This window comes from Corylus avellana, chromosome 9 (assembly GCF_965113065.1).
Source record: "Corylus avellana chromosome 9, dhCorAvel1.hap1.2, whole genome shotgun sequence".
In the NCBI taxonomy this organism is placed as follows: Eukaryota; Viridiplantae; Streptophyta; class Magnoliopsida; order Fagales; family Betulaceae; genus Corylus; species Corylus avellana.
This window is the reverse complement of record NC_142498.1, coordinates 8,976,571-8,983,631: the sequence shown is the minus strand read 5'-3', so window position 1 is coordinate 8,983,631 and position 7,061 is coordinate 8,976,571. Positions and strand designations below refer to the sequence as shown.

Here is a 7,061-nt window from a genome sequence, read left to right as displayed (position 1 = left end):
CTTAAGGATGCGTCTTTTTCCTTTCTCCCTCAAGGAAAAAGCCAAACATTGGTTTCAATCCTTAACACCTAACTCTATTACTTCTTGGGCTCAATTGCAGCAAGAATTTCTTAAGAAGTATTTTCCCATAGGAATGACCAATGATACTAGGAGAGCCATCACTACCTTCTCCCAGTATGAGGGCGAAGATTTCCATGAGACTTGGGATAGGTTGCAGAGCTTGCTTAGATCATGTCCACACCACGCTGTCCCAAAATGGCAGCTAGTGCAGTGTTTTTATGATGGCCTGACCGAGTCCAATAGAAAAATGGTAGATGCATCATGTGGGCTAACATTCATGTTAAAAAGCGAAGATGAAGCATGGTCTATGTTTGAAAACTTGAGTAACAATTCTCTTCAGCAGGTTTCCACCAGACGGAGGGCACCAGCACCTAAAGCACTCAAGACGGAGAGTTTGTATGAAGCAGGCCATTCCCCAAACATGGCTAACCAAGTGGTTGAAGCTATTACCAAGAAGCTAGATCAAGTTCTGTTGACTGCTGGTTTAGCTCCTAATGCTGCTCACACACACACTGAATCATGTTCATTCTGTTCCAGTCCTATGCATCATGTAAATAACTGCCTTGTTACTGGAAATTATACTGATATTGCAAATGAGCAGGTTAATCTAGCTTTCTCTAGACCGGGTAATGATCCGTACTTTAATACTTACAACCCGGGTGGAGAAATCATCCAAATTTCTCATGGAAGAATTCAAGCAACTCAGCCCCAAGGCCACACAATCAAGCTCAATCCAACAGGCAGCTCTACCAACCTCCTTCCACTTACCGGCCTCCACAGCAACACTACCAGGCTCCTTTAGAGTCTAATTTTGAGGATCGGATTATAAAAGCAGTGAATGAGCTGACCAGCGAGATCAAGCAGTCAATCAAATCTAAAAAAGAAAGAGTCAACTCACATACCCAACCCATTGCCAAGCTAGAAGCTCAAGTCCGACAACTTGCCAACACCATCAACAGAAGGGACGAAGGAAAGCTTCTGAGTCAGCCGGTGGTAAACCCTAAGGGGCACTACATGGTAGATGAGGGCACTTCATACCATCAGCAAGTTCGAGCCATCACCACCTTGAGAAGCAGCAGAATAGTTGACAATCATGTGGAGAAGAAGAAGGATGAGCACACGGAGGTTGCACAGAATCTGCAGAATGATAAAAGCACGAAAGCAAGCAATGAAGCTTCGTCATTAGCAGTACCCACTCCAGAGATCCCATATGAGCCACGGGCCCCCTTCCTAGAACGTCTCAAGGCACCTTCCCACTTTGGGAAACAAGGAGAGAAAATACAAGGAATGATGGAGATGTTCAAACAGGTCAAAATCAATCTCCCCCTTCTCGATGCCATTGCACAAGTGCCTGCCTATGCCAAATTCCTTAAATACTTGTGTACTCAAAAGAGGAAGACCAGAAATAACATCCCTAAGAAAGTCCTTCTGACTGAACAAGTGAGCTCCCTGATTAAGCACAACACTCCGCTGAAGTTCAAGGACCTCGGGGCCACTACAATTTCATGCATCATCGGAAAAAGAGAGATTGATAAGGCACTCTTAGATCTGGGAGCTGGTGTGAATTTACTTCCCTACTCAGTATATCAGCAGCTTGGCCTAGGGGAGCTGAAGCCCACCACAGTGATTCTGCAACTAGCTGATCGGTCGATTAAGAAGCCTAGAGGGATTGTCGAAGATATGATCAGCCAGGTGGATAAATTTTACTTCCCAGTTGACTCCATAGTGCTTGATACCGAGCCTGTGCCCAATCCTGAGAAGCTGGTTCCTGTCATCCTTGGGCGTCCGTTCTTAACCACAACAAATGCATGTATCAACTGTCGAACTGGAGTCATGGAGATGTCATTTGGCAATATGAAGGTTCGGTTGAATATCTTTACTGCATTTCATCATGCTCCTGATCAGAATGAGTGTTTCTTTTTGGACAGCATTGAAGAATATGTAGAAGACTCACTACCCAGTCTCCTGACAAAGGATCCAGTGGAAGCATGCCTGAATTACTTCGACTTTGAAGAATTCAACACCGACCAATACATTCAAGAGGTCCATGATTTGCTAGAAATAGTTGGAAGTACAGATTTCCATCCATGGGGAGTAGTAAAAGAGCCCCTACTTGTGACATCAAGCACTCCTCCTGTTTCATCTATACTGTCTCCACCGAAGCTTGAGTTGAAGCCCCTGCCAGCAAAGCTCAAGTATGCATTTCTGGGGTCTAACAACACCCTGCCGGTTATCATTGCTTCCGGCTTACAAAAAGACCAAGAGGACAGTCTGCTCGCAATGTTAAAGGAGTATAAAGAGGCTATTGGTTGGACCGTGGCAGATTTGAAAGGCATTGACCCCTCTATCTGTATGCACCGGATCCATTTGGAAGAAGATGCTCGACCCTCCCGTGAAGCACAGGGCCGGTTGAATCCCAACATGAAGGAGGTAGTAATGAAAGAGGTAGTCAAGTTACTTGATGCAGGCATCATCTACCCTATTGCAGATAGCAAATGGGTGAGCCCCACTCAAGTGGTTCCAAAGAAATCAGGCATCACCGTCGTTGAGAACTCTGCTGGCGAATTGGTTCCACAGCGTACAACCACGGGATGGCGTGTCTGCATTGACTACCGGAAGCTCAATTCCCATACCCGGAAGGATCACTTCCCGCTCCCATTCATTGATCAAATTTTGGAGCGTCTTGCTAGCCAAAGTTACTATTGCTTCCTTGACGGCTACTCTGGGTATAATCAGGTTGCAGTTGATCTCCAAGACCAAGAGAAGACGACATTCACATGTCCATTCGGCACCTTTGCTTACCGACGCATGCCCTTCGGCTTATGCAATGCACCTGCCACATTCTAGAGATGTATGATGTCTATCTTCTCCGACATGGTGGAAAATTTTTTGGAGGTATTTATAGATGACTTTTCTATTTTTGGATCTTCTTTTGATAACTGTCTCCATAATCTCACTTGTGTTTCAATGTTGCAAAGAAGCTAACCTGATTTTAAGCTGGGAGAAGAGCCACTTCATGGTACAGGAAGGTATAGTTTTGGGCCATATAGTGTCCAAAAGAGGTATTGAGGTGGACAGAGCTAAGATTGAGCTAATTGAAAATCTACCACCACCCATTTCAATAAGGTAGATTTGTTCTTTCCCAGGGCATGCCTGGTTTTATCGTCGTTTCATCAAAGACTTCAGTAAAATTTCAAGGCCCTTATGTAACTTACTTGCTAAGGACGCCCCTTCTCACTTTGATGAAGCATGTCACAAGGCATTCCAGCAGCTTCGGACTTTATTGTCTTCTGCTCCCATCATATAGCTGCCTGACTGGTCATTGCCCTTTGAGATCATGTGTGATGCATCTGACTATGCTGTGGGTGCAGTTTTGGGACAACGGGTAGGCAAGCTTCCTCATGTCATTTATTATGCTAGCAAGACTTTAATAGATGCTCAAGTCAATTACACAACCACTGAGAAAGAATTGCTAGCTGTGGTATTTGCTCTGGATAAATTCCGCTCATATCTTCTGGGATCAAAGGTTATAATTTTTTCTGATCGTGCTACTCTGCGACATCTGCTGGCCAAGAAGGAAACAAAGCCTCGGTTGATTCGCTGGATACTACTTCTGCAAGAATTTGACATCGAGATTCGGAACAAGAAGGGCACTGAAAATGTTGTTGCTGACCATTTGTCATGGATTTTATTTGAGACACCCCAGCCGGTACTTGTTCATGACTCCTTCCCAGATGAGCAACTCTTGGAAATTACTCCGAGAAATTCGCCCATGGTATGCCGATATTGTCAACTATCTAGCAACAGGTCGGATTCCTTCTCATTGGTCTAAGCAACATAAGGACCGCTTCTTCAAGCAAGTTCGATTCTATTATTGGGAAGACCCAGAGTTGTTCAAGTTTTGTGCTGATTAGATCATCCGACGTTGTGTCGCTGAGAGTGAATTTTCCAGCATTCTTACTTTTTGTCATTCCCTAGCTTGTGGAGGACACTTCAGTGCCAAGAAGACAGCAGCCAAGGTTCTACAATGTGGATTCACATGGCCCACCTTGTTCAAAGATGCCTATGACTTCTGCCGAGCCTGTGAGAGATGTCAATGCCTAGGAGCTATGTCTTGGAGGGACATGATGCCATTGAACCCCATCCTTATTGTCGAGATTTTTGATGTCTGGGGTATCGACTTCATGGGACCCTTCCCACCATCTTGCGAGTATGAGTACATTTTGGTAGGAGTGGATTATGTTTCTAAGTGGGTAGAAGCCATTGCCACCAAGACCAATGATCACAAGGTTGTAGTGAAATTCCTCCAAGCCAACATTTTCAGCAGATTTGGTTCTCCTCGGGCTATCATCAGTGATGGAGGTAGACACTTTTGCAACCGATTTTTCACGGCTTTGCTTCACAAATATTCTGTCACACATAGGATAGCCACGCCCTACCATCCTCAAACAAGTGGCCAAGTGGAAGTTTCTAACCGGGAGATTAAGCATATTCTGGAGAAGACGGTTAGGCCAGACCAAAAGGATTGGTCCTTGCGCCTCAATGATGCATTATGGGCTTACCGCACAGCCTACAAAACTCCCATTGGAATGTCTCCCTATAGGTTGGTCTATGGCAAGGCGTGTCACCTCCCTCTGGAATTAGAACACAAGGCTTTGTGGGCAATCAAGCAGTTCAATTTCGACATGCAAGCAGCTGGTCCTCACCGGAAACTTCAGTTGACAGAGTTGGAGGAGCTGCGGCGAGATGCCTATGATAGTGCTTGCCTTTACAAGGAGCGGACTAAGGCTTTTCATGACAAACATATCTTGCCTAAGACGTCTGTGCCGGACCAGAAAGTATGGCTCTTCAATTCCAGACTCCGACTTTTCCCTGGGAAGCTCCATTCAAGGTGGGACGGCCCCTTCATAGTCACCTCGGTGTCGCCCCATGGCGCCGTTGAATTGCAGGACCCAAAGGATGGCACTCTATTTAAGGTCAACGGTCGAAGGTTGAAGCCCTGCATCCAGAACCTCGAGCCAGGTATAGACATGGAATCTGTCGATTTGACGGATCCCGTCTATCTTTCTAAGTAAGACACTGAACCACTGGGCTCAAGCGCACACACTGTGCGCTCGATCCCAGAACACAAGCCTGCGCTCGAGCCCACCCTAAGTGGGATCGAGCGCAGAAGCTCTACACTGACACACAATTGCACGCATGCACTCGAGCGCACCTCTAGGGGCGCGCGATCGTACCCACGCCCTACCTTGCCACCCTCTGCGCAAGTGCGATCGAGCGCACTCGTTTAGAGGTCTCACGTTTCCCTTTTTAGGTCACGACCCCTTCACTTTCTTCCCCATTTCCCCACTCCCAGCGCCACAGTCCCCCCGCACCCACACACCCACTGCCATTCCCTAGCACCAAACCGCCACCACACGCCACCTCACCACCGCCATACCCCTTACGGCCACCGTACCACCACACGCCACTGCCCCACCGCCCTTTCCCCGCACTTTCTCTCCCCCTAGCCACTTTTCTCCCTCACATTTCCCACTCTCCCCAATCCCCAACTGTGCCCAAATTTTTTTCAATTTTTTTGTGCCAATCGCAGTCTATGGGTACACAGACTGCTCTGTGTTGGGTTTTTCTCTGTTTTGCACGGGGTTGGGCTCCCGAGCAACGTGGTTTTTGATCACCTTTCTTTTGACGTGCCCACCACGTGTTCGAGAAAATGCCTCAACGAAGCACCATCATGCTTCTAGCCCCAGCTTCCACTTCTCGGGCCTCCCCTACCCGGGATACCACTCCCGAAGCCCCATCCCAGCTGTTACCCCGCCGTGGGAAGCAACGTAAACTCACCTTGGAAACCTCATTTGGCATCGACACCGTATTTCGAAGCCTCCCAGCAACAAAGTGGGCGGTCAAAGAATGTCAACGCCGCGGCCTCACTGCCCTGTTCTAGCCAGTCAGCCCCTCGGTACTCAGACTTGCCATCCGACCTCACCCTGCAGTTTGTTGTGGTTGACATTTGCCACGGCTGCTACACCGATGACCTCTGCAACTCTACAAGCAAGGTCCTGCTACCTTCTCGCCTATGGTTGGTGGACTTCATCTTGCAGCGGAACGTGTGCCCCTTTGGACACAAGACTTAGAGGCGTGGCCCCTTTCTTACAGAACTCTTTGCCTTTCAGAGAGGCTATTGGATTTCCATCCCTCAGCTCATTTGGGACCAGATACACAAGTTTTGGGACGGGGCGATTGTGAGGTGCACTCAGGGTTTGGCTTTATGGGGACTTCCATTCCCTTTTCTCCTCACCCAGATCTTTCAGACCCGAGGCATAGAGGGTACCCCGGCTGATGGACCTATTTCTACACATCCTCTGTTTGGCCTGATCCAGTGGAATCAGAGTTATTCCCACATGCCGAGACAACGTCGGGTGCCTGCAGCAGCTGAGGTCGTTAGGGACGCTGATGGGCCTGTACACAATGAGCCACCTCCAGTTGAGCCGGTCCACAGAGCGGGAGCGGCAGCGACCGTTACTATGACAATGTCACAATATGAGTCCCTCCACAAAGAACTGGAAGATCTCCGATCTGAGCTTGCTACCCAGAGAGCAGAGGATAGAAGCCAGGCAGATGAACGATTTGAAGCCAGGCAAGAACTGCTATGTGCCATTGTAGCACGGCTGCCACCTGCTCCAGGGGCATCTTCTTTTACGCCACAGTGACAGGTTCGGTGTTTCTTTTTCCCGTTGCACTGTTTTACTGTTGTTTTCCACACACTGAGGACATTTTGCACTTTAAGTTGGGGGGTGTGGGCATAGACATGATAGTTCTGAGCATGCAATTGATTTTCCTATTGTGATTTATTGATGGGCTTAATATGACAAGCACATGATCACTTGATTTAGGAATTAAAACAAGGTTACTTTCATTGGCAGCATGAAATATTACTTGTTTCAACTTGATTTTCACAAAGCACACTAGCATATAGTCTGTGGGGCATAAAATCTGGAATC

The 7,061-nt window shown here is 47.5% G+C and overlaps 1 pseudogene; it reads left to right on the top strand.

Moving 5' to 3' along the window:
* Positions 1-1,074: 1,074 nt before the first annotated feature.
* LOC148583672 (uncharacterized) lies at positions 1,075-6,770 on the top strand (annotated as a pseudogene).
* The last annotated feature ends 291 nt before the right edge of the window (positions 6,771-7,061 follow it).